General features: G+C 45.0%; 1 protein-coding gene across 7 annotated transcripts in view; it reads left to right on the top strand.

Moving 5' to 3' along the window:
• RASGEF1A (RasGEF domain family member 1A) overlaps positions 1–7,307 on the top strand; it is a 111,043-nt gene that overhangs the window by 51,213 nt on the left and 52,523 nt on the right. The window contains exon 2 of one of the 7 annotated variants that reach the window (XM_025044332.1): positions 4,204–4,409. The exons of the other annotated variants lie outside the window; for them this stretch is intronic. The gene's annotated coding sequence lies outside the window, so the exon portion shown is untranslated. The remainder of the gene's footprint in view (positions 1–4,203; positions 4,410–7,307) is intronic. 7 annotated transcript variants of the gene reach the window in all.

The raw sequence follows: 7,307 nt of genomic DNA, 5'->3' as shown, positions 1-7,307 counted from the left end.
CCTGACCACAGCTGGAAGGCTCCCAATTTTATGGACTCATATGATTAGACTAGGCAGAACTGGGCCAGAGCAGGGCTTCTGTCCTTATCTGGCAGCACCCTGTCCACCTTCACAGTCTGGTCCTAGAGGATCAGGCCAAGGCTGGAGGTAGAATTGCAGGTTCCCATAGGGCTGGATGAAGTTGCTAATCTGAGTGCTGAGGCAACAACCCAGATTTCTGATAGTCCTGATGAGACAGGCTCTCCAGGCACCACATCAAGCAAAGTTCAGTCTACTCTAGGTTTGCAGTGTGAGCCAGACTGTGCTGCATTTCCCCAGCCAAGTTTTGAGGTAAGATGTCATGGCTCTGTGCTCTGGGTTGACACCTTAGTTTTCACAGCTGTCTGCATCCATCACACGCACATCTATGTCTCCTGCTCTGTTGCAAATGAGGAATAGTAAATTGATCTATGTGGCTTTTTTTATTCAATATATATGTGGGTGTGTTCCTGCTCCAGCATTTGTGCCTCCTGGGGAGCTCCTGGTAGGCCTCAAATCACAGAACGGTGAGGGGTGGCCTGGGAGGTACAGGCAGGCAGCATGGGGCTGCCTGCACTCCACCGTGGGGAAAGGAGGGGACTGGTGGTGGGCTTCTCAGGGTGGAGGTTGGCTTCTCAGGGTGCTCCATGTTGCTACTGGCTGCTCCTCACCGCATAATTGGACTAGGGAAGGAAGGGAAAGCAAGTCTCAGAAATGGAATCATAGAATGAGTGAAGCCAGTCCCCAGCCCCAGAGCAGCCTCCTCTCACAGCCCTTCCTGCTGGATTTCTGGGTTCTCAGGGCCTTCCCAGTCCTTCCCTTGTGCCCTGGTGTCCATTAGAGGGGTGACCACCACCTTCTGTGCCCCACAGTCATGGAGGTGCCTCCAGAATGCTGGGGTTTGCAATACAGTTTGCACTGCTCTGCATAATGCCCAGGCACTGCTGACTCTTACCCTGCTCCTTGGGTCAGGGGCCCCTCCTCACACCACCTTTTCAATGCTCGGCTGACTTAGTTTCTTCCCAATCTTCCCCCATCCTTCGCGTGGGTAGAGCCTTGTACCTGGAGCACAGCTCACACCCAGGGGTTCTCCAACCTGGCTACACATTAGTATAAATCCCTGGGTCACATCCCCAGAGACTCTGGTTTAGTTAGTTCCGGAGTGGAGCCCAGAAATCTATTTTTAGCAATCTTGTTGGGTGGGGATGGGGGGCACTTTTTGGGAGTGAATTATGCCAGACAATAGGCAGACACTGGACTATCCTTGGTCTGCTGGGACGATGGTCTTCTTGTGGTTGGTGACAGATGCATGCTGAACTGGGAGTCAGTCTCTGCATCACCCCAGCCAGAATAGTCACAGCTGCTCTGAGTATCCTGTGGTGGGCAACCCCTTTCCCTGCCTTGTAGTTGCCTTCCATAGGCCTGAGACTCTGCCTCATCTCTGTGTGTGCAGTGCCAGGAGGAGGTGCTGGGCTGGGAGTTGCACCTGCCCTTTTGGGTGTGCATCACATCCTACATTTTCTAGAAGAGGAAACTGAGGTTCAGAGAGGTGAAAGTCTTGTGCCAGCTCTCTCAGTGGGGGACACAGCTGAGTCCTCACCAGGCTGCCAGGCCCTACTGCATGCTCTGTGCTTCTGCCTTCAGAGGGCTTTACCTGAAGAGGGCACTGAATAATCCTGCTTTAAAGATCAACTTTAAACATATAAATTGAAACATCTGCAGGAGCACTTTCACTAATTAAAGAACTATCAGACCCTGGAGCCAAAAGCCTCAATTAGCACCACCTGACCTGGCCCTCCATCCCACTTAGGATGTGGTCTCCTGCCCCGATCCCACCCTCCCTCCTAGGAACCCCAGCCCAAGACCCTTGGCCTCAGTTCCTTGGCAGTGGTCCTCACTGAGAATGTTGAGCTCAGATTCCTAGGGATTAAGAGTAAATTGTTCATGCATCTTCTATTTCATTCTAAAATCTGTAACAGTTTGAAGGAAGGCCAAGCCCATGCTGGGAGGAGCCTAATAGCAGAGAAGACAGAACTCCATCCACCTCTGAAACTGGTTCTCAGTCCTGGTCCTTCCTTCCCACTGAGAAGAGGCACTTGCAATCCCCTTCCCCACCCAGCCAGCAGCTCACAGAGGCCACGCTGCAAGGAGCACAGCACATAGCTGCCTGGGGGTGCCCTGTTGGCTCAGCTCAGTTACTCTGAGAGCTTCTTCCAAATTGGAGGCAAAGTGGTGTGTGGCAGGTCTTTTCAAACTTTCTTTAGCAGCGAAGTCCTTCTTCAAGTGACAGAAGCCCAAGGAGTTTGGGAAGGCAGCTGAATCTGGTGGGGAGACACCGTCATCGGGGAGACTAGCATAGCTGGGAAGTGCCACGGGGAGAAGGCTCCGGATCTTTGCACCCTGGCAGGACGTAAGGGCCAGGGAGACCATGCAGGAAGAGCATTCTGAGCAGAGAGAACACCTGTGCTGGGGCCCTATGCAGGAGGGAGCAGAACCACCTGACAACAATGGGGATCCCAGCAAGGTGAATCTGGGCCTTGCCAGCCAAGTCACTGGGTTTCCTCCTTGAAGCAGGGGGAAGCAACTGAAGTGTTTTAAGAAGTTGGGACAGGCAGAAGCCACACACATGATCCCATCTATAGAATGGTTAGCGGATGCGGAAGGGCTGCGGGGGCAGGGGAGTGGCGCGTGAATGGCCACTTAGACTAGGGTGTTCCAGTGGGGATGGACAGACAGACGTGGTCAGACATGGGAAATACAGAGTAGGCCAAACTGCTGGCGTGGGGCTCTGAGGGGTTGGATGTGAGAGGGCTTTTGCAGCTCTTCCAGGCCCTTGTGTCTTATTACATGGATACAACTTCTCAAGTCTCTATTTTACAATTGCTTCTCATTTTAAAATTTCTTTTGTTGCTTGAAGTATTTGTTTCCTCTGCAGTCAATTCTTCACTTGCCATTTGGCCTTTTTCTTTCCAGCTGTCCATTCTTCGCTCATGCCTGTTTATGCCTCTTGAATTTGAGTCTGTATGTACATTTTAAAGAGGGAGTCTGGGGGCCCGGTGAGCGGTCCTTCTGTTATGTACAGACAATATCCCACAGTGTCTCTTCTCCTGTGTGGAATTTCTAGGCAGACAACCAAGATGTGTCAGCACTTTGCTGTAAGGCAGTTTCGAGTGGAGGGGAATGTCCGTCAGCCATACTACCCTTCCCCTCAATGCCAGGACTCAGTGGACTTCAGACACGGGCACCTGGCTCCACTCTGGAGGTCTGCTTAGAGGACAGCTCTCCATGGGGCGTCTGCCCCTGCCTCCTAGCCTGGTAATGACCAGTCCTTGTCCTGTGGTGGGAGGGCAAGTGAGCCCTCTCTGGGTAGACCTCCACATGGTCTTGTCTGTAAGCACACTTCTCGCCTGAAAGGTGGGGTTTCCTTCTCGGGGGCTCCTCTGTGACTTTGACGATTCACTGCCGCCATCTGCCTTTTGTTTTCCAGAAGTGTGAGTCACCTTGTCCACTGGCGACTCATCCTCTTCCATAACTTTTCCTCCATGCTCTTTTATTTCACGGAGGTTGGGAAGGGTGAAAATCAAATGCATGTGCTCAGTTCACCATCCTGAACTAGAATTCAGAGGATTTCTTCCTATATAAAGTGCTCTTACAAATCCATAGACTTTGCTTCCTTTCCTTAGGACTAAAGCTGTGGCAGCTACCTTGATTTCTCTTTCTCTCAAACCCACATCTGATCAATGAGCAAATCCTATGTCTCTGCCTCAGTAAAGTCCCGAATCTGCCACATCTTGCCCCAGCACTGCTACTTCCGCAGTTCAGCCCACCTTCCTGAGCACATAGATTTCTGCAGGAGCTTTTAACTGGCCTCCTGCTTTTACTTTGCCCCTTGTTCTGTCTCTATAAATCAGCCAGAGTGGTTTAAATTAAAATATGTCATTATCCACTCAAATCTTCCGGTTGGAAGTGAAGAGAGTATGTGGATGGATGAAAGAAGGCAGGGGATACTGCAGACACACACAGACTCTAGGATCTGAAGAGAAGCCCCATACTGGGGTGAATAGTGTCTCCCAAATTCATGTCCACCTTATTTGGAAATAGGGTCTTTGCAGATGTAATCAAGTTAAAACAAGGCCATACTGTATTAGAGTGGGCCTGAAATCTAATGATTGATGTCCTTATAAGGAGAGGGAGATACAGAGACGTGGAAGGAAGAAGATCATGTCACCACGAAGATGGAGACTGACGTGATGCATGTATAAGCCAAGGAACGCTGAGCATTGCTGGCAACCACCAGAAGCTAGGAAGAGGCGAGGAAAGATTCTGCCCAAAACCTCAGGGGAATCACGGACCTGCTGACACCTTGATTTCAGACTTCAGCTCCCCAAACTGTGAGAATAAATTTCTGTTATTTGAAGTCACCCAGGTTGTGGTAAGTTGTATGGCAACCCGAGGAAATGAATGCAAGCCCTTATCCTGGCCTGTAAGGCCCAGGAGGGTCTGCCCTCACCTTAGGACCCTCACTCCACCTCATAACACTAGCCCTGAATAGGCCTTTTCCTTGAACAGACCACATACATGCTCTTGCCCCAGGGCCTTTGCATATGACCTTCTCAGGGATCTGCATGGAGTACTTCATTCAAGTTTTGGCTGAGAAGTCACCTTACAGAGGGGCCTTCCCTGACTAATATAACCAGTAAAGCCCCTGCCTTCCTAATCCATTCTTAGTTGTCACTGCCCGCTCTAGTTCTCTTCATAGCACTTACTGCCAGCTAGTGTATAGTCACTTGTTTAGTATTTGTGTCTTCCCGTTGCAATGTAAGCCTCACAAGGGCCAGGACTTTGTTAATTGTATTTATGACTGTATCTCCAATGCCTAGAATGGTGCAAGGCATGTGCCTAGTATGTAATCAGTTAATGAGTAAGAAAAAAATCCACAAGCCAGTTGAATAAAGGGGTAGACCCAAACAGGCAATTCAAGGGGGAAAAAATGCCAGTTTTACCTCACTGTTGCTCATAATTAAAGCAATACAAATTAAGTCTGCAATGAAATCATTCTCACCTATAGATTACAGTGAATGAGAGGGGAATTGGGTGCTGCCCTGAGAATGTAACTTGGACTATTTATTCTTTTTAAAAAATTGAAATATATAATTCAGATAATATAAAATTCACCCTTCTAAAGTGAATAATTCAGTGTTCTTTTTTTTAGTGTATTCACAGTGTTTTAGGACCACCACCACTATCTAATTCCAGTACATTTTAAGTACCCCCAAAAGAAACCTCCATACCCATTAGCAACCATTTCCCTTTCCCCCACTTGGCAGCCCTTGGTGACTACTATTTATTTTATGACTCTGTGGATATGCCTATTGTAGACATTTCATGTAAATGGAATCATACGTTGTGTGGCATTTTGTGACTGGTGTCTTTCGCTTAGCATGACGTTCTCAAGGTTTTTACATATTATAGCATAAACTTCATTCCTTCTTATTGCCATTTAATATTTCATCGTATGGAAGTACCACATTGTGTTTATCAATTCATCAGTTGATTGACAGTGAGTTGTTTACACTTTGTGGGTAATACAAATAATCCTGCCATGAACATTCGTATTCAAGTTTTCATGTGAGCATAATTTTTCAGATATCTTGGCTATATACCTAGGACTGTAATTGCTAGTAACTTTTTGGTAACTCTGTCTTTAAAATCTTAGGGAACTGCTAGACTGTTTTTTAAAGCAACTGCACAATTTCACATTGTTACCAGCATTGTACTAGAGTTCCATTTCCTCAACAGCTTCATTAACACTTGTTATTATCCACTTGTTTTTATTATAGCCATGTCACTGGGGTGAAGTGGTATCTCATGTGGATTTGATTTTTCATTTCCCTGATAACTAATGATGTTGAGCAAATTTTTATGTGCTTATTTGTCATTTATATATTTCTGTAGACAAATGTCTATTCAGATTCTTTGTCTATTTTTAATCAGGTTATTTGTCTTTTATTATTGAATTTTAAGAGTTCTTTACGCATTCTGGATACTAGACCATTATCATATGTATAGTATACACATATTTTCTCCCACTTTGGAGGTTGCCTTTTTAATATCTTTATAGTGTCCTTTGAAGCACAAAAGTTTTTAATTGTGATGAAGTCCAATTCATCTCTTTTATATTTAATTGCTTGTGCTTTCGGTGTCATATTTAAGAAACTATTGCCTAATCCAAGATCACAAAGATATACACCAATGTTTTCTTCTAAGAGTTTTATGGTTTTAACTCATATATAGGTCTTGGATCTATTTGGAGTTAATTTTTTTTCAGCTTTTGTATTTTTTTTTCAATTATAGTTGACATACAATATTAAACTAGTTACAGGGGTACAACACAGTGAGTAGACATTTATATAACTTATGAAGTGATTACCCTGATAAACCCAATACCCATTTGACACCATATGTAGTTCTTACAATACTACTGACTATATTTCCCATGCTACAAACCACATCCCCATGACTATTTTGTAATTACCAGTTTGTACCTCTTAATCCTCTCCTACTTCATTCATCTCCCAACCTCACAATCGGACAACCATCAAAATGCTCTCTGTAACTATGAACTTGTTTCTGTTGTTTGTTTGTTTATCCTGATCTCTAGATTCCACATATGACATTTGTCTTTCTCTATCTGACTTACTCCACTCAGCACAGTACCTTTTAGGTCCATCTATGTTGTTACAGATGGCAAGATTTCATTCTTGCTTATTGCTGAATAGTATTCCATTGTATGTATGTACCACCTCTTCTTTATCCACTTATCTATTGATTGACACTCAGAATGCCTCCATATCTTGGCTACTACATATCTTGGCTATTACATTGCCGCAATAAATTTATGGATTCACAGGTCCCTTCAAAATAGTATTTTGGGTTCCTTCAGATAAATACCCAGAAGTGGGATAACTGGGTCCTTTTTTTCTCTTGTTATAGCCTTTGTTTTAAAGTCTGTTTTGTCTGGTATAGTATTGCTACCCCAGCCTTTTGTTTTGTTTTGTTTTGTTTTGGATGTATACACATTTTCATGAAACAACTTTTTCATCACTTTACTTTCAGTCTATGTGTGTCTTTCTATCCGAAGTGAGTCTCTTGTAGGCAACATATGTAGGGCCTTGTTTTCTTATCCATTCAGCCACCCTATTTTCTATCTGGAGCATTTAACCCATTTACATTTAAAATAATTGTTGCTAGGTATGCAGTTATTGCAATTTTATTATTATTCAATTTTT

Source organism: Pteropus alecto, unplaced genomic scaffold, assembly GCF_000325575.1.
Source record: "Pteropus alecto unplaced genomic scaffold, ASM32557v1 scaffold333, whole genome shotgun sequence".
NCBI lineage: Eukaryota > Metazoa > Chordata > Mammalia > Chiroptera > Pteropodidae > Pteropus > Pteropus alecto.
This window is presented reverse-complemented; position numbering and strand designations above follow the sequence as displayed.